Source organism: Benincasa hispida, chromosome 4 (genome assembly GCF_027475165.1).
Source record: "Benincasa hispida cultivar pf3 chromosome 4, pf3_genome.v1.1, whole genome shotgun sequence".
NCBI classification, from domain to species: domain Eukaryota; kingdom Viridiplantae; phylum Streptophyta; class Magnoliopsida; order Cucurbitales; family Cucurbitaceae; genus Benincasa; species Benincasa hispida.
The window spans coordinates 5893132-5914016 of record NC_143481.1 but is presented as its reverse complement, the minus strand read 5'-3'; positions in this window follow the sequence as shown (position 1 = coordinate 5914016).

Sequence of the window (20885 nt, the reverse complement as noted above, 5' to 3'; positions counted from 1 at the left end):
TATGTACATAAAACCTTTAAACCACCATTAAACATCATTATTCCTTAGTTGAGAACGAGCATACATCACTCTAGCTCCCAACATCTGTTACTGACCAAGAGACCCATACTTCGGCCTCCCTTTGATGATATATAGCATAGGAGAAGATATGACTGCCTTTATCCTTAGTTGAGAGTAAACTATTAGATCTAACCCTCAATGTCAACCTTGGTTGGGGAGAACCCTTTTGCTCAATCCCTCGATGTCGTATTACCTACGTGCACGTGGTTATAATTGAGTACTGTCATACCTTAGGTACTTGACTAGGATACCTTCTCATTATCCTTCAGTATCTGTCATATAACTAGTCATAAACATTTAGTTGACAGGATACCTTCTCATTGTCCTTCAGTATCCGTCATATAACTAGTCATAAACATTTAGTTGACAGGATACCTTCTCATTGTCCTTCAGTATCCATCATATAACTAGTCATAAATATTTAGTTGAAAGGATACCTTCTCATTGTCCTTCAGTATCCGTCATATAATTAGTCATAAACATTTAGTTGACAGGATACCTTCTCATTGTCCTTCAGTATTCGTCATATTACTAGTCATAAACATTTAGTTGAAAGGATACCTTCTCATTGTCCTTCAGTATTCATCACAAACATTTAGTTGAACACTAAGGCTTAGTGCTCAAATCATCATAAAAGCTCATCCATCATACTGGTCCATCATAAAAATGGAGTTACTTAAATATACTGATAGTATTTGGATAAGATAACATATCTAAATCATGTCAATTCCATAGAAAACATGCTTTACTTAACATGAGAAATAATTTCACAAACATGTTGCTTGGCAATCCATTTAAACACTTAGCATGGGAAATATCTTCAAGAAATCATAGTTTCTAAATCATTAAAACAGTAAGTCATCACATAGTCACTCACAATTCATTGGCCTCTTTACAGGTTATACGCCTCTCCTAGCTCTTCTTGGCCTGAAAGGACATAATTCTCGGTTAAATTACTCAGAATTCTTAGCAAAATACCTCAAATAGTTCATTTATTAAAGGAACTTTCATCAACAAAGACAGCTTTACTAGCGAGATCCTCCTCATGAGCAAGATTAGTGAGATCCTCATGAGCGAGATCAAGCTTTTCCAAGCAAACTGTCATCCTAGCGATACTAACCTTACCAGCGAAATTCAGCCCAATTTCTAGCGAGATTCCCTTTTAGAGCGAGATCCTCATCACAAAATTATCGAGATTTTCTTCATTAACAAGATCCTCAGCACAAAATTAACGAAATTTCCTTCATTAGCGAAATCCTCTTTCTCCATATGAGCTGTTTGCTTGTTTTTCCCAAGCAGTTGTCTACTTATGTACAACTTCTCTGTTATAAATTCAAAAATTCATAACTCAAAATCCAGCCCTCTTTTGAAGAACTTCCTTCTACAAACATGTTTAGAATTGAGTTAGCAACATTACCTTAAAATTTCAGCTCAAAATGCCTTGTTGTTTAATCTAGATACTCAAAACTTCATCATTGGCTCCAATTCAAGTAGCTGCTTGCTTGTTCAACAATTTCCAGTTCAAACTTCAAAATTATATAACTTGATTTCCAGGCCTCATCTTAAAAAGATTCATTCTACAAAGTTGTTTATAACTGAGTTAACAATATTTCTTCAAATATTTAGCTCAAAATGGTTCGTATTTCATCCTAGAGCTTCAATTCTTCATTGATGGCCTAGATTCACCTGAGAAACGAACCCTTCATCTTTATTTTGCCCTTCTAGCCTTATTCCATCGATTTTTCCTTCCAGCAGCCTAGCCACAAAAAATAGACACACAGAGCTTTCGAATGCCATAGAAATTACATAAATAGCCTAAGTAATTTGTCCAAACCGACCCAATGAACTGAACCTTCTTGCTTATATTACCGCCCAAAATGCAGAATGAACTCTCCTATTGCCACTTGGCCCACTATTAGTGATGAAGGGCTAGGATTTAGCAAATTTCCTTTTGCTAACTTCACTCACAACATTACTTTAGCACCATACCTCATTAGATGGCATGGTCTCATTCATATGCTTATTATGCATTCCATCATCAAGCATCACCTTCTTTAGCCTAGCCGAGTTTTGTCCTACTTTTACACTTAGCTACCCAAGAGCCTATTTCTTCTTGCTTCAATATTCTACCCCTCCTAAGACATGGCTTCATTTAGCTCATTAGAAAACATCACATTACTTACTCTTACTTGAAGTAATTAGGGTTCGGGTTTTACAAATTCTTCCCCCCTAAAAGAAATTTCGTCCATGAAATTTGCTCGGACTTACTTATAACTAGAGTTTCAAAACATCCTTTGATCGTAAAATTTATAGCCTTCTTCTTTTCTTTCTTCTTTTCTTTCTTCTTTTCTCCTTTTTACTACGCTTCCGTTGCACTACTTTGATATTTACTCTATTTATATTAAGTAATACTAATATGTATGAACAACTTGGTCTTCATAGTTCACTTGTCACACCCTCTGGTGACTCTTCTATTCTCCACTGAGTCATAATATTCATTTATTACTAGGGTGGTCCATTTCCATTTCCCAGCAATACCACTGGAACATTCTTTTCCAATTATCATACCTTTGAATTACTTCTAGCTGTGAAATCAATATTTATGTCAATTAGACTTTTCGACCTGACCGAGAGTACTCTTCTTAGGATGTCCTTTCTATCCATACTTGGGAGAAGACATTCTTTGTACTATAACATTTCCCAAACTATGGCTTACCATACAATATACCTAAGGTTTTCTTAACTGTACTAGTCCCTAGCTCAGTTACAACTCAAACTTCGAGCTATTACTTGGAACATCAACAAATTGGACCTTTTCCTTTTTGTCTTCTGCTGACCATTTTATTCCTAACTTTTATACACAATGTACCTCTGGTACATTTTGAGCTCACTGTTGGTCATCTTTTCCCTCCTCTTAGGATTAATTTGACTAGGAGTTCCTCTAGATTACATCTTTTTCCTCTGAATTCACTAGATAGACTTCACGTTTGCCACTAACCTCAGAGCAAACCTGCTATATTTCTATTTCTAGTGAAAAGTCTATGTTTACTTGCGTGACTCCCGACTTCCACTTAGGTACTAGTAATGGATTGAGTAATCCTGTCGGCCTCTACCCTTCAGGTTTCACTTGTTGACAAAACAAACATCACATAGCACTTTTTTATTTTGTTAGACTGTGCCTTAGTCTATTAGTCTAGAGTAGCCGTTTTGCTCACTCCTTTTCATTCTTTACTACGTTACTACTTAACTGGGAAGGAACTCCTCTTGCTCTCTTCCTACAATCATAACTTGCATTCCTAATTGAGAGAGAATCTTTACTCAATCTCTCAACATCAATTCATGGCTAGAATGGAGTGTTTCGACACTATCAATCACAACTTTTCCCTTAATTGTACAATTCTAGTTCAAGTACCATCATACCTTAGGTACTACTTCTCAGATACCTTCTCCGTGTACCTCAGTATCGAGCTGTTCGGATACCTTCTCCATGTACTTCAGTATCGAGCTATTCAATTTCTAAGACTGAGCTTCAGTACTTTCTCCGTGTACTTCAGTACTGAGCCACTCATACTTAACTTGCATATTCTTATTTCTCAATGATTTAGTTGCCCAAAACATTCTTACTAATGCATCCTCACGGTCATTGTAAAACATAGCATAAATACAACATTAATGTGAGGTGCGTTGCTTGGTAAATATTTGAGAACAATTGTTATAAATAGCTTTCAGTAAACATACATTGCTAAACATTCATAAGCTTTAGCAATTTACTTAAAACATTTAAAGCATCTAGAGTCATTCATTCCTGCTGCTGGAACCATATGACCAAGAAATACAACCTGGTCTCACCAGAAATCACATTTGCTAAACGTGGCATACAACTACTTCTTTCGCAATGTCTGCAAAACTATCCTCAAATGATTCCCGTGATCTTCCCTACTTCTTGAATACACCAATATGTCATCAAAATGACACACTGGATCTGTTGTAACCCTTATTTATTAATTCCTGTAACTGAACTTTCAACTCCTTGAGTTCTTCTGGCACCATTCTTTATGGTACCTAAAAAATAAATGTTGTATCTGGAATTAAATCGATAGTAAACTCAACTTCCTTGTCAGATTGTAAATCTGATAACTTTTCAGGGGAAACGTCCAGGATCTTGTACAACTGGTACATCCTCAGGTTTCATCTTCTCGTCCTATGAAACCGTCACATGGGCTAAATAAGCTTCCTATCTTTTACTTAACAGCTTCCTAGCCTTCACTGCTGATATTAGGCTTCCTGAAAGTATTCCTATGCTTCCTACAAATAATGTCTCTTGCCTACCAAATCTCTCGAACATTATCCATCCTTAAAACAATTCATACGGTTGTAACATTTATTCAGAAAATCCATGCTCTAGAGTGACATCATTTCCAGGAATTCTAATGGAATCGCTTTATAACTATACTTATCAACAACTACTCTAGAGCTTGTAAAATACTTATAATATTACACCTCTTTACAGCATAATAATAGTTACTTAGGGACATGCTCTCTACAATCTTTCCTACAAATAATGTAACATATCAGATAACACTATAGGCAACTAGTTCATAAATGTACTGGTACATAAAGTTACTTTACCATTCACAACATTAGGTGACTCCTCTGCCTCCCGGTAGGACACTTCGTAAAAGCTCCCTGAAACTGAGGTCGTCCTGCTTCCTTTCTCATTTTCCTTCTTTTGAATTCCTTCCTTGGCTCTTGAGCCACTAGGCTTATCTATCATCTGTAGAGTCATGCCATGTTCTACCTGAACTTCTCAACCTAGCTGGGCATTCCTTCTTGAAATGTCCTGCCTGTCCGTACTGAAAACATACGGTTTTCCCTTAATAACATGTCCCCCGATGATGCTTACCACAATTCGTGCATAAGGGTTTCTGACCCGAACTAGCTACCAGCTTGGTAGGATGCCAAAACCTTGATCTATTACCCATACTTACCACAAGTCTTGACTTCTTCCTTCCTACATATGGTGACTTGTAGCTATCTGTTCTTTATCAATTCCTATTAGGTCATTTTCAATACCGTACTTCCTTTTCAAATCCACCATAATTGATTTGACGCTTTTTGTCAAATATTTTGTCCTCTAACTGAGGATCTGTTCCTATCTGCGGAATCCTCAACTTCCCGTCTGATGTCGTTTCCTGATTTATGAGGTCTTTATCTCTCCGTTCACTAACATTTGAATTCCCTCGAATCTTGAAACTTCTTAAAGGTAGGGTCAAGGTTCTCGTTGTCTGTCTGCCTGCTCTGCTTGCCAGTTTTACTTGACATCTTCCACTTACTTAGGTAGAACACATGCTAAGGACTCAAGACTCAGACTTATATATAAAATTTTCTCCTCTCTTCCAAAAATCTTTTGCTCTAATACCAACATGTCACACCCCACTCCAGATTACCCTCTTAACCTGGATGGAATGGTGACTGCAGCAGTTACCAACCCTTTTGTTGGCACTTACTGCCTAACAAACCTGTTAACTTTTACTCAAACCCTGAATACATACATATCATCAATATACCAACATATTAACTCGGAATTTAACACATTTACATTGTAGGGTTTCGCAGCATTGTTCCTACATGAATATTACAACTTGGTGAGCCCCATTTAGAATACTAGTCACTAGACAGACATATGTATATTAACTAATACAGGTTTTCAATTACACTTCCTTCAACTTGTTTTTTTTTTTTTTTTTTTTTTTTTTGAGTGGTAGAGCAGCAGTAGAAAAGTCTTTTGGGAACTGACCGCTACCTGAAAAAGAAAACATTTGAAAACGTGAGCTAGAAGCCCAGTGAGTGACTTAATAAAAATATAAATCTCACGCTCAAAACCAGAAGCTTGAAACCATAATATTGAAACTAAAGTATACTAAGCAAACGTGTACATAAAACCTTTAAACCACCATTAAACATCATTATTCCATAGTTGAGAAAGAGCATACATCGCTCTAGCTCCCAACGTCTGTTAACGGCCAAGAGACCCATACTTTGGCCTCCCGTTGCTGGTATATAGCCTAGGAGAAGATATGACTGCCCTTATCCTTAGTTGAGAGTTAGATCTAACCCTCAATGTCAACCTTGGTCGGGGAGAACCCTTTTGCTCAATCCCTCGACGTCGTATTACCTGCGTGCACGTGGTTATAACTGAGTACCGTCATACCTTAGGTACTTGACTAGGATACCTTCTCATTGTCCTTCAGTATCCGTCTAGTCATAAACATTTAGTTGACAGGATACCTTCTCATTGTCCTTCAGTATCCGTCATATAACTAGCCATAAACATTTAGTTGACAGGATACCTTCTCATTGTCCTTTAGTATCCATCATATAACTAGTCATAAACATTTAGTTGACAGGATACCTTCTCATTGTCCTTCAGTATCCATCATATAACTAGTCATAAACATTTAGTTGATAGAATACCTTCTCATTGTCCTTCAGTATTCGTCAGATAACTAGTCATAAAAATTTAGTTGACAGGATAGCTTCTCATTTTCCTTCAGTATCCGTCATATAACTAGTCATGAACATTTAGTTGAAAGAATACCTTTTCATTGTCCTTCAGTATCCGTCATATAACTAGTCATAAACATTTAGTTGACAGGATACCTTCTCATTGTCCTTCAGTATCCGTCACATAACTAGTCATAAACATTTAGTTGAAAGGATACCTTCTCATTGTCCTTCAGTATCCGTCATATAACTAGTCATAAACATTTAGTTGAAAGGATACCTTCTCATTGTCCTTCAGTATCCGTCATAAACATTTAGTTGAACACTAAGGCTTAGTGTTCAAATCATCATACTAGCTCATCCATCATATTGGTTCATCATAAAAATGAAGTTACTTAAACATACTGATAGTATTTGGACAAGATAACATATCTAAATCATATCAATTCCATGGAAAACATGCTTTACTTAACATGAGAAACAAATTCACAAACATGTTGCTTGAAAATCCATTTAAACACTTAGCATGGGAAATATCTTCAAGAAATCATAGTTTCTAAATCATTAAAACAACAAGTCATCACATAGTCACTCGCAGTTCGTTGGCTTCTTAACGGGTTATACCCCTCTCTTAGCTCTTCTTGGCCTGCAAAGACATAATTCCCTGATCAATTATTCAGAATTCTTAGCAAAATACCTTAAATAGTTCATTTACTAAAAGAACTTTCATCAACAAAGACAGCTTTATTAGCAAGATCCTCCTCATGAGCGAGATTGACGAGATCCTCATGAGCGAGATCGGCGAGATCCTCATGAGCGAGATCAGCGGGATCCTCATGAGCAAGATCAGCGAGATCCTCATGAGCGAGATCAAGCTTTTCCTGGCAAACTGTCATCCTAGCGATACTAACCTTACCAGCGAGATTCAGCCCAATTTCTAGCGAGATTCCTTTCTAGAGCGAGATCCTCATCATAAAATTACTGAGATTTCCTTCATTAACGAGATCCTCTGCATAAAATTAGCGAGATTTGCTTCATTAGCGAGATCCTCTGTTATAATTTCAAAAATTCATAACTCAAAATCCAGCCCTTTTTTGAAGAAACTTCCTTCTACAAATATGTTTAGAATTGAGTTAAAACATTACCTTAAAATTTCAGCTCAAAATCCCTCTTCGTTTAATCTGGAGATTCAGAACTTCATCATTGGCTCCAATTCAAGCAGCTGCCTGCTTGTTCAACAATTTCCAGTTCAATGTTCAAAATTATATAACTTGATTTTCAGGCCTCATCTTAAAAAGTTTCATTCTACAAGGTTGTTTATAACTGAGTAACAATATTTCCTCAAATATTTAGCTCAAAACGCTTCGTAATTCGTCCTAGAGCTTCAATTCTTCACTAATGGCCTAGATTCACTCGAGAAACGAACCCTTTATCTTTATTTTTCCCCTCCGGTCTTATTCTGGCGAGTTTTCTTTCTAGTAGTTCTAGAGCTTTCGAATGCCACTAGAATTACACAAATAGATTAAGTAATTTATCCAAACCGACCCAATCAACTCGACCTTCTTGCTTATATTACCACCTAAAATCCAGCATGAACCCTCGTTGTGCCACTTGGCCCACTATTGGTGATGAAGGGCTAGGATTTAGCAAATTTTCTTTTGCTAACTTCACTCACAATATTACTTCAGCACCATATGTCATTAGATGACATGATCTCATTCATATGCTTATTATGCATTCCATCATCAAGCATGACCTTCTTTAGCCTAGCTGAGTTTTGTCCTACATTTGCACTTAGCTACCCAAGAGCCTATTTCTTCTTGCTTCCATCTTCTACCCTTCCTAAGACATGACTTCATTTATCTCATTAGAAAACATCACATTACTTACTCTTACTTGAAGTATTTGGGGTTCGGGTTTTACATAAAAGCTATACGATCGTTTAGCTCGGTCTGTCGCCTATAGACTCTACACGATCGATTACCTTGGTCCAGCGATCGTTTAGCAAAACTAGGAAATAGTTTAGTAAATACTGCACGATCGTTTAGCTCTACTCTGTACGATCGTTTAGCTTGCCCAGCCGTCGTCTAGTAAATCTGAATTTACTTGACAACTTCGTGAGTTTCTTTTGCACGAGAGAGATAACTCAAAACTTGTTAGCGTTTTTAAAACTTCTTTTGAAAATAGGAAAACCATTTTCCGTTTAAACTCACGATTACCATGTTTCAATAACCACTCACTACTTTGGTTATTTAAAAGGAAAAGAATTAATTATCCAATAATTAATATTATTATAAACATAAATGATAACAAACTTATCATACTATATTTATAACCTATAGTTTTAATATTTCATCTCATGAAATATATAAACCATAGTTCTTTTTCTATTCTATGGCACTTAATATAAATCTCATTTACATCAACCCTCCACTAGACGTATCTCATACATCATAACGATTATATCATATATAATCAAAATACCTCTTGTCAATTTGAACATTTCAAATTAACACCACTGATCCTCAATTGAATCCATTGAGCTACCAAGGGGATCTCATGGACCTATAGGTCGAAGCTCCAACGGTACGTGAATAACTGACTAAACTCTTTAGTCACAGGATCCACCATTTGTTAACTGCTAGGCACTCCACTAAAGACCGACAACTGAACTCTCCTTACCAAAGATATATTATGTGTTCATCTAACCAATGAGTAGTGCGACAACCCTTCACAGATCACTCGTAAGTACAGCTGGGCCAATATCCGTTATGCCCCGTTACATCTGTCTCCTTAAGTACCACTGATATCTCTAATGAACATAAGTCATAGTTCTACTATGACTGAGTCTTCTCTTCCAAAGAGAAGCTGTGGCTATTATGTTCAAGCCCCAGAATAAGCCCCTAAAGGAGCAATCTCTCTACTTATCCCTACTTCGGGAAATGAGTGAATTCCATCTTGTGGATTGAGTTCCCAGCTCCCAGATCAGACAAGTCTCCAAAAAGGTAGGCATGTTGAGTTGGCAATCTGGCCACTCTCACCCATACTAATCAAAGGACCACCCTCAAAGGCAGGATGTAATACCGCGCACATTTTTTAGTAATAATGTAATTTCAATAACTTTATTATTTGGAATTTCAGTAATTGTTATTAGTTGGAGGGCATTTTTGAAATTTTGGATTTCAAGTGTAAGTGCGGGAATTTAATTGTTGGCGTGAAATTATTCAAATTGAAAATTAATGGCAAGAATTAATTTTCTTTTGAAACGGAAAGGAATTTAATAGTAAAACGAAAAAGAATTAAATGTAATGAAATTTAATAGTAAAATGGAAAGGAATTAAATGTAATTATACTTATTTCCTTTTTGTTTTATTATTATTTTTATAAAAAGTCAAACTCCACCTCCCATCTGTTCGTTTTCTCCTTCCAATGAACAAACGACAATGCCCACGATCTCCAACCAATGTCCTCTGATGCCGCACCATACAACTTCAACGGCCACAATGCTTGCGACTTAGATTTGAGTTACCCAGTTCTTAATGGCTCCAAATTTCGAACAACAACCAACAAGGATTAAAGTTGTTTTGCATGTTTGTTTGATTCAAGGTTCCATTGGGCAAGGAAGAGGTTGAGCTTCTAGTTTCTAGAGTTTGCGATTAGAGGTAAGTAATCTTACTACTGGAACTGCCCACGGGCCAGGCATTAAATGTATGCTAGCATGTTAAATGAAGGTTATGGCAGAATGACAACATGAAAGATTGATAGTATTACATGATTAAAGTATGTTCTATTACAAGATCCAAATTATTTATTTATGCACATAGACACTTGAATGTTAGTATGAGGTGGTATGCGCTTCCATGGTTGTATTTGATCTGATGATCTTGAGGTATATACATGTATGTTGTAGAACCATGATGTTGAGGTATATGTGTATGTTGTAGAACCCTGATGTTGAGGTTTATATGTATGTCATAGATTCGTACAATGATGATTATGATGTTGAGACTGTGCAAATGTCCTTACTGATTAGTTAGATGCCCATTAGACTTTGTGTCTCCTTCGGATTCACCAGTTGGTGTTTCCTTCGGGATTCACCAGTTTGTGTTTCCTTCGGGATTCACCAGTTTGTGTCTCCTTCAGGATTCACTAGAGGTAGTGGGCATACTTAACTACAGTAGGATAGGACTCAGTCTCCTTCTTGTTTCATGTGCATATGTGTCCCATGAGGACTAGAGCAGTTGATTTAAGAATTTTTTTCAGACTTATTTATTGTCCTTTATGATTTATGGGTACCCTACTATTGTTTTAATATTTGAATTTAATGAAAGTCTTTTGAACTACCTTATTTAATTAGCATTTATTTCGCCATAACTGAGTGTCATTTTGAGTTCCATTCATGCATGTATTTAGTGACGGCCTAACTTAAGTCCTAGGGGGTCAGGTCGTTACACAGAAGTTCCCAAAACACTCAGAATTAAGGTCGTGTCACCTATGGTCGTTTAGGTGAGATGCAAGTCTCTAGTATCAACGACATTATATACGGAGTCTAGTCATCTCATGGTCCAGGTCTTATACAAACTCTTTGTATAGGACACCCCCGCTTCACGTCTCCACATGAATGGTTAGGATCTACCATCTGTAGTAGTTTACTACACTTGCAAACCTCTACAAAGCGGGTCGTATCTGTATTGTCACCAGGTTCAGGTATACCACCTTAATCCTTATACTACAGACCTATTTAGGTTATCACTTAAGGCATGATCCAATTGTATATCACATATGCATGCTTAAGTTCACATAAGATAACCAAGAAGCTTTGTTTATTGGATATGAATAAATACCAGAATTAAATAACACTTATTTTATTCATTGAATAATGTGTATCTTTACAAAACAACGAGACTCCGGGAGAATTAGGACATCAATCCCAACAGTGGAAACAATTACACTAAGATATTTAGTTGGCTTGACTGTGTGTAAATGTCTGGATATGCATCTTATGGATGTAGTCACAACATATTTATATGGATCTCTTAATAATGATATTTATATGAGAATCATAGAAGGATTTGAGGTACCTGAAACATATACGTCAAATTCCTGGAAACGGTATTCAATAAAGTTACAGAGATCACTATATAGATTGAAACAATCAGGACGGATGTGATAGAATCTCCTGAGTGGATATTTATTGAAAGAAGGATATCAAAATAATCTAATATGTATGTGTGTTTTTATAAAGAAATCACAATCAGAATTTACTATTATAACTGTTCATGTTGATGACTTGAATATAATTGGAACTTCTGAAGAGCTTTCAAAAGCAATAAAATATCTTAAGAAAAAAATTTTAGATGAAAGATGTCGAGAAAACAAAATTTTGCCTTGGTTTGCAAATTGAGCATTTAGCAGATGGAATTTTTATTCATCAGTCAACTTATAGTCTTATACAGGAAAAGTTTTGATAAGATTTTATATGGATAAGACACATCCTTTAAATATTTCAATGGAAATCCGTTCATTGGATATAAAGAAAGATATATTTCGACATCGAGAAGATAATGAAGAACTTCTTGGTTTTGAAGTACCATGTCTTAGTGCAATTGGTGCACTTATGTATCTTGCTAATAATACAAGACTAGATATTGCATTTTCAGTAAATTTATTAGTTGATTATAGTTCTTCTCCTACAAAAAGACATCATAACAGAAATAAGTGTATACTTCGTTATCTTCGAGGAACAATCGATATGAGTTTTTTTTATTCAAATAAATCAAATTTTGATCTAGTTGGTTATGCGTTTTTTGGATATTAATCTAATCCATACAAAGCTAGATCTCAAACAGGTTATCTGTTCACATGTGGACGAACAGTTATATCATTGCGATCGATGAAACAAACTATAACAGTCACTTCCATAAATCCTTGAAGTTCCTATAATTCACGAGGCTAGTCGAGAATGTGTATGACTAATGTCAATGACTCAACACATTTGTGAATCTTGTGACTTGTCTTCTAATAAAAATCTTCCAACAATATTATACAAAGACAACCAAGCTTGCATATCCCAAATGAAATGAGGATATATTGAACGAGATAGAACAAAACATATTTCACCGAAGCTTTTCTACACTTATGATCTTCAAGAAAATGGTGACATCACTATACAACAAATTTGTTCGAAGGATAATCTGGCAGAGTTATTTACAAAGGCATTACCAACCGTAACTTTTGAAAAATTGGTGCACAACATTGGAATCCAACGACTCAGAGATCTTAATGGTATTTTCATGAGGGGAGTAAATATATTGTATTCTTTTAGGAGTAAATATTTTATGAAATAAGTACTCTTATTTCTTCACTAGGGATTTTTTCCCTTTGAGTTTTTCCTCGTAAGGTTTTAGTGAGGCATATTTCATAAATATATGAGCATCCATGGAGTATTGTGAATATAATAATAATAATAAAAAGATGTTCATTGCTTAGTATCCCAAAAACCATGTGTCACCCTTTATGTTGTCCATGTGCCTTGTAATTATTCATGCTTGCTTCATGTAAGTCCACATTCTACTTTTCACTTTGCCTATAGATAGTGGCATTTGGTGGATCTTAAAATAACATGCACATTGGGCAAATTCCATACAAGTTGGAGAAAATGGAGAAATTTGAGAATTTTCTCATTTGTTATTTTATTATTTTATTTTATTTTATTTTATTTATATATTATATTTGTTTATTTTATTATTATATTATATTTTATTACCATCTGTGTTCCCATTGTACTCCTTAAATTCACAACATAATTAAGATTTTAAACTTTTTTCCCTCTAGATTTGCATAATTGAAAATGCAACGTGTAAAGATATAAACGTCTACATATCACTCAACTATGCTAAGGGTGGATTTTAAATTACTTAGATTCTACCATTTGGTTTTTGTTTTTATTTTTGAAAATTATGCCTATTTCATCAACATCCCTTACAATGGTTTACATCTTTCTTAAGTACAATTGTTGAATTCTTAGCTAAATTTCAAAAACAAAAGCAACATTTTGAAAGCTAGTTTTTTTAGTTCTCAATATTTGACTTGATTTTTTGAACCATTGGTGAAAAGTAGATAACAAATAAAGAAATTTGAAAGTAGAAGTAGTGTCCATAAGCTTAATTTTCAAAAACAAAAACAAAAAAACAAAATGGTTACCAAACGGAACCTTAATATTTGATTTTATTTGATAATATGTGGAGTGAGAGAAACTAACCTATGATCTTATAGTTGATAGAACAAGCTTATCCTTGACTATTTATTTTTAACTTTTTTCTTTTAGAGAATTTCACAAAGTCATATAAGGGGATGTTTGGACCAAAAAGTTGGTCAATAAAATTCTGGACTATTATAGTTGGATTATAGTAGTTTGTGTTTGGGGTGTAGATTATTTTAGTTTGAGTTATAATAATATGTATGTGAGATGTAAACTATTTTAGTTTGAGAAGAAAATAGTAAACACTGTAGCAAAGAATAAAAAAATGATAAATGTAAAATAGTAAAAAATGTAGCAAATAGTAAATACTGTAGCAAATGAGAGTTTTGAAAAATTGTTGACTGTAGTTAATTGGGGGATTTAAAATAGTATTTACTATAGTAAGAAGTGGTTATTATAGTCTTAAGATATTTCTTGCCCCAAACGCCCTCTAAATGTTGAGTACAATATGTCAAAAATTATAATTTTAAATCATATGTTGATGAAATTTCTATAAAATCAAATAAAAATTGTGGCAATAGACAGAAGAAAGTTATATGTTGGAAAATAACCAGGAAATAAAGCAACACTAAAATGAAATAATGTAAAAATAAGTAATTAAAGCTATTTATCGAAACTTTTGGACTCTATTTTTGGCAATTTCCTACCTATATCTTTTATCATTTATTATATTGGGTAAATGGTAAAAATCATCCTATAAATATGGTGGTAGTTGCAATTATACCCTCAAACTTTAAATTATAAAATTGAGTCTTCAAACTTATATAATTGTAGAAATTGAAACAATTGTATAAGTTTGAGGGTTCAATTTTTATTGTTTAACGTCAAATTTATACAACTTTTATAAGTTTGAAAATCTAATTTTAGTACGTATTTAAGTTTGAGAGCTCTATTTTTTAAACTGAAAGTTTGAGGGTATAATTGCAACTACTATCATACTTTATAGGTGGTTTTTACAATTTTTTCTATTTTTCTATGTATTATCAATATTTCTGGCATTATCTTCTTTTTTTTTTTTTTTTTAAAAAAAAAAGTCATATTATGAACATCAATCCAAAATTTTTCAAATAATTTCGATATCATTTTAAAATATAATCTATGAATCAACATGAAATTTGAGAATTGTGGCTATCATCATTTGCTCTAGTGTCATACAATATTCAAAACAATCATTTGCCAACAATAGAGTCTCTCAAGTTGGCTAGATTCCATATCAAAAAGATATATATTAAAAGTGTTATATTTTATATAGTGATTCCAAATATATTCTTATTTTTTTTGCCACGTCTCTTGAAAGTTGCAAATGATTTATATATAAGAAAATTTAGAAAAAATTATTATTTATTATTATTATTATTATTTGCATTGAAACTGGTCACATGGTCCATTTTTAAACTAAATTATCAAATTCCTTAAACTAAAGCTTAGACTTATTTCAATGAATAGAATAATTTTGTGTATGCTCACGGTTGAATGAGAGATTTTGGACCAATCACAAGTTGCCACGTCATTTACTAAATTAATGATGAAATTCCAAATCATTAAATTTGGTCCCAATTAGGAGTTAGCATATGTCCTGAATAGAAGTTGAAGACAAATTTCAATGACGTCACATGGTTTTATCATGACTGTTGAATTATATAAGATTAATTAGGCCAAATTTGATATTATTATTTGGGTCAAAGTCCAGCTAAGCCCAAAAATAGGTTGAATTTGACCAAAATGTCAAATCAGGCCTAAATCCGATTAATTAGGCCCAAAGGCCAGACCTATGAACCAACCAAGCCCAAGTCCAACTAATTGGGCCCAAAGGTCATACTCATGGATCAACCAAGCCCAAGTCTAACTAATTGGGCCCAAAGGCCAAGCCCATTGATCAACCAAGCCCAAGCCCAAGAAGCTCACCTGAGAGCCCTATAAATAGAAGAGCTCTCTTCATTTATAGAGGTCAGCAATTCTGCATTCCAGAGAGCGTAGAGAAAATTCTATATAATCAGAAGACTTATTGACTCCTGAAGTTGACCACGCTTGAAGACTGAAGTCCTTTGAAGATACAAGTATTCTGAAGACTGAAGTCCTTTGAAGATACAAGCATTCTGACCACGCTTGAAGACTAAAGTCCTTGAAGATACAAGCATTCTGAAGGCTGAAGTCCTTTGAAGATACAAGCATTCTGAACGTGCTTGAAGACTAAAGTCCTTTTAAGATACAAGCATTCTAAACACGCTTGAAGATTGAAGTCCTTTTAAGATACAAGCATTCTTCTAAGACTAGAAGCTCAAGAACATCCACACGCCTGCTTTTATACATCAAACGTACACATTCAACGGAGGGAGAATCAGAGGATCAAGCACTAGAGATCGAACCAAATCGCATCAAATTAACATCAACATCAACACCAACTTAAGTTCAACTCCACAAAACAAGTTTCTCCTAAAGCCTCGTGCGAACACTAATCCGCCAAGAAGATCAATAAGCCCGAAGGCTGATCATCTAAGAAGATCAATAAGCCCAAATACAGATCATCCAAGAAGATCAACAAGCCCAAAGGCCAATCATCTAAGAAGATTAATAAGCCCGAAGGCTGATGGTCCAAGAAGATCAACAAGCCCAAAGGTCGATCATCCAAGAAGATCAACAAGCCGAAAGAACGATCCTCCAAGAATATTAATAAGCCCAAAGGCCGATCGTCCAAGAAGATCATAAAGCCCAAAGGCCGATCTTCCAAAAAGATCAACAAGCCCAAAGACCGATCGTCCAAGAAGATCAATGATGCGTTATTTTATGCGGTGAAATAATGAAATGTATTGCGGTGATGGAAAATGCGTTATGCAACAAGTTTTCTCAGTAGAATCCAAGTATAAATCCTACCGAGTTTCCTGGTAAGTCCTGGGTCAAACAGAAACTAAGGAAGACGATATGCGGTGGTAGTTCTTAAGATAAATTTGCGGTAACAAATAAATTAATGATTGGTGGGTTTGTTGTTTGCGATATAAAATGTATGCGATGGAGTTAAGAAAAGTGTAATACTACAGAAGATGCGATGAATGCAGAGGAACAGGTTGAGAGGAGGTTCAGCTAACACTTCCTAGGATTGCGTTCATGTTATACGATCATGCTACACACATACAATAGCAAATCATCTCTCAATGCAAATGCTATGACTTCTAGTCTAGAACGCATGTGATATATGCGATAAGTCTATAGGACCTACACATAAGCCTTTATTCTTGTTTATTCTTGCATGCGATCATCTTGTCTAGATTCTAACCTAGCTCTCTCAAGTCTTAGGTTCTTTCTTTAGACTCTCTCTTGAGTAGCTCTAAAGGGGTGTTGGGAACAACATAAGGCAAGATGATCGCATGCAATGAAAATCCTAGGTCATATTAGCTAAGTTCTTCTCAACCCATTTGATAGATTTAACTACTCATGCGTGCTTTTAAGAGAGTGAACAAATGTAGATAAGCAAGTTCCATTTTATAGATATAGAATTGAAATACAGAATAACAATGCGGAATAGAATAAAGAGTCTAGTAGCAATCTCTTGCTTCCCAAGGCTTTTACACTGTTCTTCTCTACTCTGCTAAAAAAATAGTCTCACTTTCGCGAGAATCGACCCTCTCTTTGTTTTTCCATGCCTCTTGGGTTCTCTCTCGAGCTGACAGCGTCTCTTCCCTTCTCTCGCTTCGCCTTCTAAGTATAAGAAAACTAAGAACAAGGCTACTTCTATCTAAGGAAAAATTATCTAATTGCACGAACTCGACGACCCCTTTACTGAAGGTGGCCTCTGATATTTATAGAACTTTTGGGTGAAAGGCTTCTTCTCTCGTATGATTGCACTGATGGGATAGCATTAATTCTCTGTCTGATGTGTCAAATATTTGTCACCAAAAAGTTGATTGTACTTGCTACAGTAGTTCGTTAGCGGCTTGTCAACTTAATTCGGAATCGATCGTCATCAGCTTTCTGTCCCATCGTGATTTTTTATTCTTTTCACCCAGATACGCCCACCAAGATGAGCTGGCTCTATGTGGCAACCTTCTCGAGCAGATATTCACGAACGTAATTTTGATCGCATAGCCTTGCGGTAACGTAATCTTTTGATGCGCTTGACCGTTGATTTCTTTGAATCACATTTTCTGCCTTGCGTCAACACATATTCTACATAAAACACATAAGTTAACTGTTTTAATGCGATGGACGCATGCAACCACAATATTGTGAACTTAATGTTTTTTGGACGCAATCTTGTATATTTTTATCAACGCAAACCTGCATTGTTTTATAACTTAGCATTGTAATAACGTGCATTTCTACCCGTTATCACACCCCAAAATTTAAACAATGATTGTCCTCAAGCATAAGCTAAAGATTTCCTTTAGAAAGTCGACCGCAATCTCTTTTCCTAGATTTCTCTAGGATGCCTCATTCAAATCCTATACACCAAAATTTTCTTAATTTTTATCCAGGTCCCTTCTTAAAATATTTCTAAAATTTAGGGACCATAAGCTTGACCTTCAAAAAGACTTTACTAGATTTTAGGACATCGCATGATTTTTTTCAAAAAAAACTTTTTCACTGGTGTGTTAAATGATTTTTTATCCTTGCGTATTTTAGACATTATTTTTTTTTCTCTCTGACCTTGTGTTGATCCAAGTGCTTCGCCTTCATTTTGGTTTGCCCTCATGTGTGTCATGCGGACATCCAACTACGAGCAAGGCGCTCTTTCTCAGAATAAACTCTTGCCCATTTGGCAATGGAGTTGCAGTCATTTCTGTATGCGGTGATCACGATTCCTACCTTCGTTTTGGCTTGCCCCCACATGTGTCATGCGGACATCCAACTACGAGTAGGATCCGATCGCAATGTTATGATTTTTTTTATAAGGCTAAAAATAGTAAGGTCGAAAATAAATATCGTAACCCCAAATTTAAAATGCGACAATGTCCTCATTGCCAAAAGATTGAAAGAAGTCATGCGATGTTCTTAGGAAGTTTCGTAAAGGGTCAGTTTGAAAGAAATCTAGCAAACCACTAACTTCTAGAAATATCTCATGAAGTGACTATCCTAGAATTAAGTCGACTCTAGTGTATACGATAAAATAGAGGCATGCGTTTCATCATTGAAATCATAATTGGCAAAGAGAAATCATGCGGTGACTTACTAAATTGATCAATGTTAAATGATTGCGGTAACCAAAGAGGATGCGGTGATAAAATTTCCAAAATTAAAATGCGATGCGATAGTGCAAAATTGGAATAAAGTCAAGGAAAGCACAACCCCCAAATTTGTGTTGCCGCCCGCAATATTTGTTGACGCATCCTGCTTTGCGGCGATCTACTTTCTTTGGATTGCAATGACGAAATTAAGTAGTTGCGTCTTCGTGTAATGTCTCCGCAATCGTTTACCTCGATCGTTGGTAAAGAAAAACATTGAGAGGGTCAAATGATAGCAAAAACACAAAGTTAACAAAATTTTTCTCTTTTTTTTTTTTTTTTTTTTAAGCAATAAACAACTACGCGATAACAGATAGTCAACACGGTAATAAGAGTTCATGAAACATTGATACGAAACAAAAAGGATATTCAAAAGGATTGCGTCCCTGATGAGGTTGAGTCACATAGTAACTTAGGGCCTGCTTATTTCAAGCTGGACTTTTCATATCCATGGTGGCTTTTTGTTCTTTTCTCGATCTTCTGGAATCCTGACTGCTTTAATCCAGAGCTTTTCCCTATTGATGTTCATTATGATTTCCCCCTTGTGTACATCAATTTGAGTGCGACCGATCAAGAGGAATGGTCGTCTCAATATGATGGGTGCATCTTCGTCCGTTTTATAATCCAAAATGATGAAGTCTACCGGCAAGATGAATTTATCAAATGAGATTGCGACATCTTTCAACTCTCCCTCGGGATGTATTCGGTATTTGTCCACACATAGAAGAGTCTCCGTCGTGGGAGTGAGTTTACCCATATTCAATCGTTTGAAGATTGATAACGGCATTACGTTTATACTCGCCCTAAGATTGCATAGTGCTTGACCAGTTTAGACCCTTCCAATTGAACATAGTATCGTGAAGATTCCTAGGTCGCAAGTTTTTTGTGGGATCATGGCATTTTGCGTTACTGCCACTGTCGCGATCTTTTCTTCGTCATTTTGTTTCTTTTTCAATCTTTGTGGGAATGGTGATAGTTGGACTTCTTCTATCTCATGATCGAGAGGCTTGAGGGTGGACACAACTTCTGGGTTCATCTTCTCGGGCTTTTTCGAATTATAAGTCAACGGGTCTTTGGTTGTCACCGTATTTAAGTTGGTCGTGATGGGTTCCTCCGCTACTTCCGCAGTCATTTTTTCACTTAGCAAGGAGACTGCTAAGCATTGTTCCTTCCCCGTACCCCCACCGTTGCAAGGGAGCTCAGTTGAGCTCGGCAAAGCTCCTTGTAATTTATTTTTGAGCTCGCCCGCAATTTGACCTAGCTGAATTTCGAGATTTTGGATGGACGTTGCTTGATTCTGAAGCACTTATTCGTTCTTCTCAATATATTGCTTCAGCAAGCTCTCTAAGGATGAAGATTGCGGTGTCTGCGAACTGTTGGCTTAGTTATGAATTGGACCGTTGGTTCGCGGAAAAAATCCTGGTGGCCCTTCTTGTTGCGCCACTAGTTGAAAGCTTTGTTGTTGACTTTTCCACGCGAAATTGGGGTGGTTTCTCCACCCAGGGTTGTACGTGTCGAAATAAGGGTTGTTCTTTATCAAGCATACTGATTGCGGATTTCTTGGGCATTCTTCCATCGGTTGTGCGTCTCCACAAATGACACAACTTGCGGTCGTTTGAACAATTGCATTGACCTGCCCTTTTTTCACTCTCGTACTATTAATTGCGATGCCTTGTATCAAGCTCATCATCGCAGTCATTTGGTTCTGAAGGGATGCGATGGCCCCGTTGTTCACATCACTATCTTTAATTCTTAATCTTTGATCGCTTTCTCTCCAGTCCTCGTGATTTTTTGAAATGCGATCAAGGATATTCTAGGTATCCTCATATGTTTTATCCAACAGA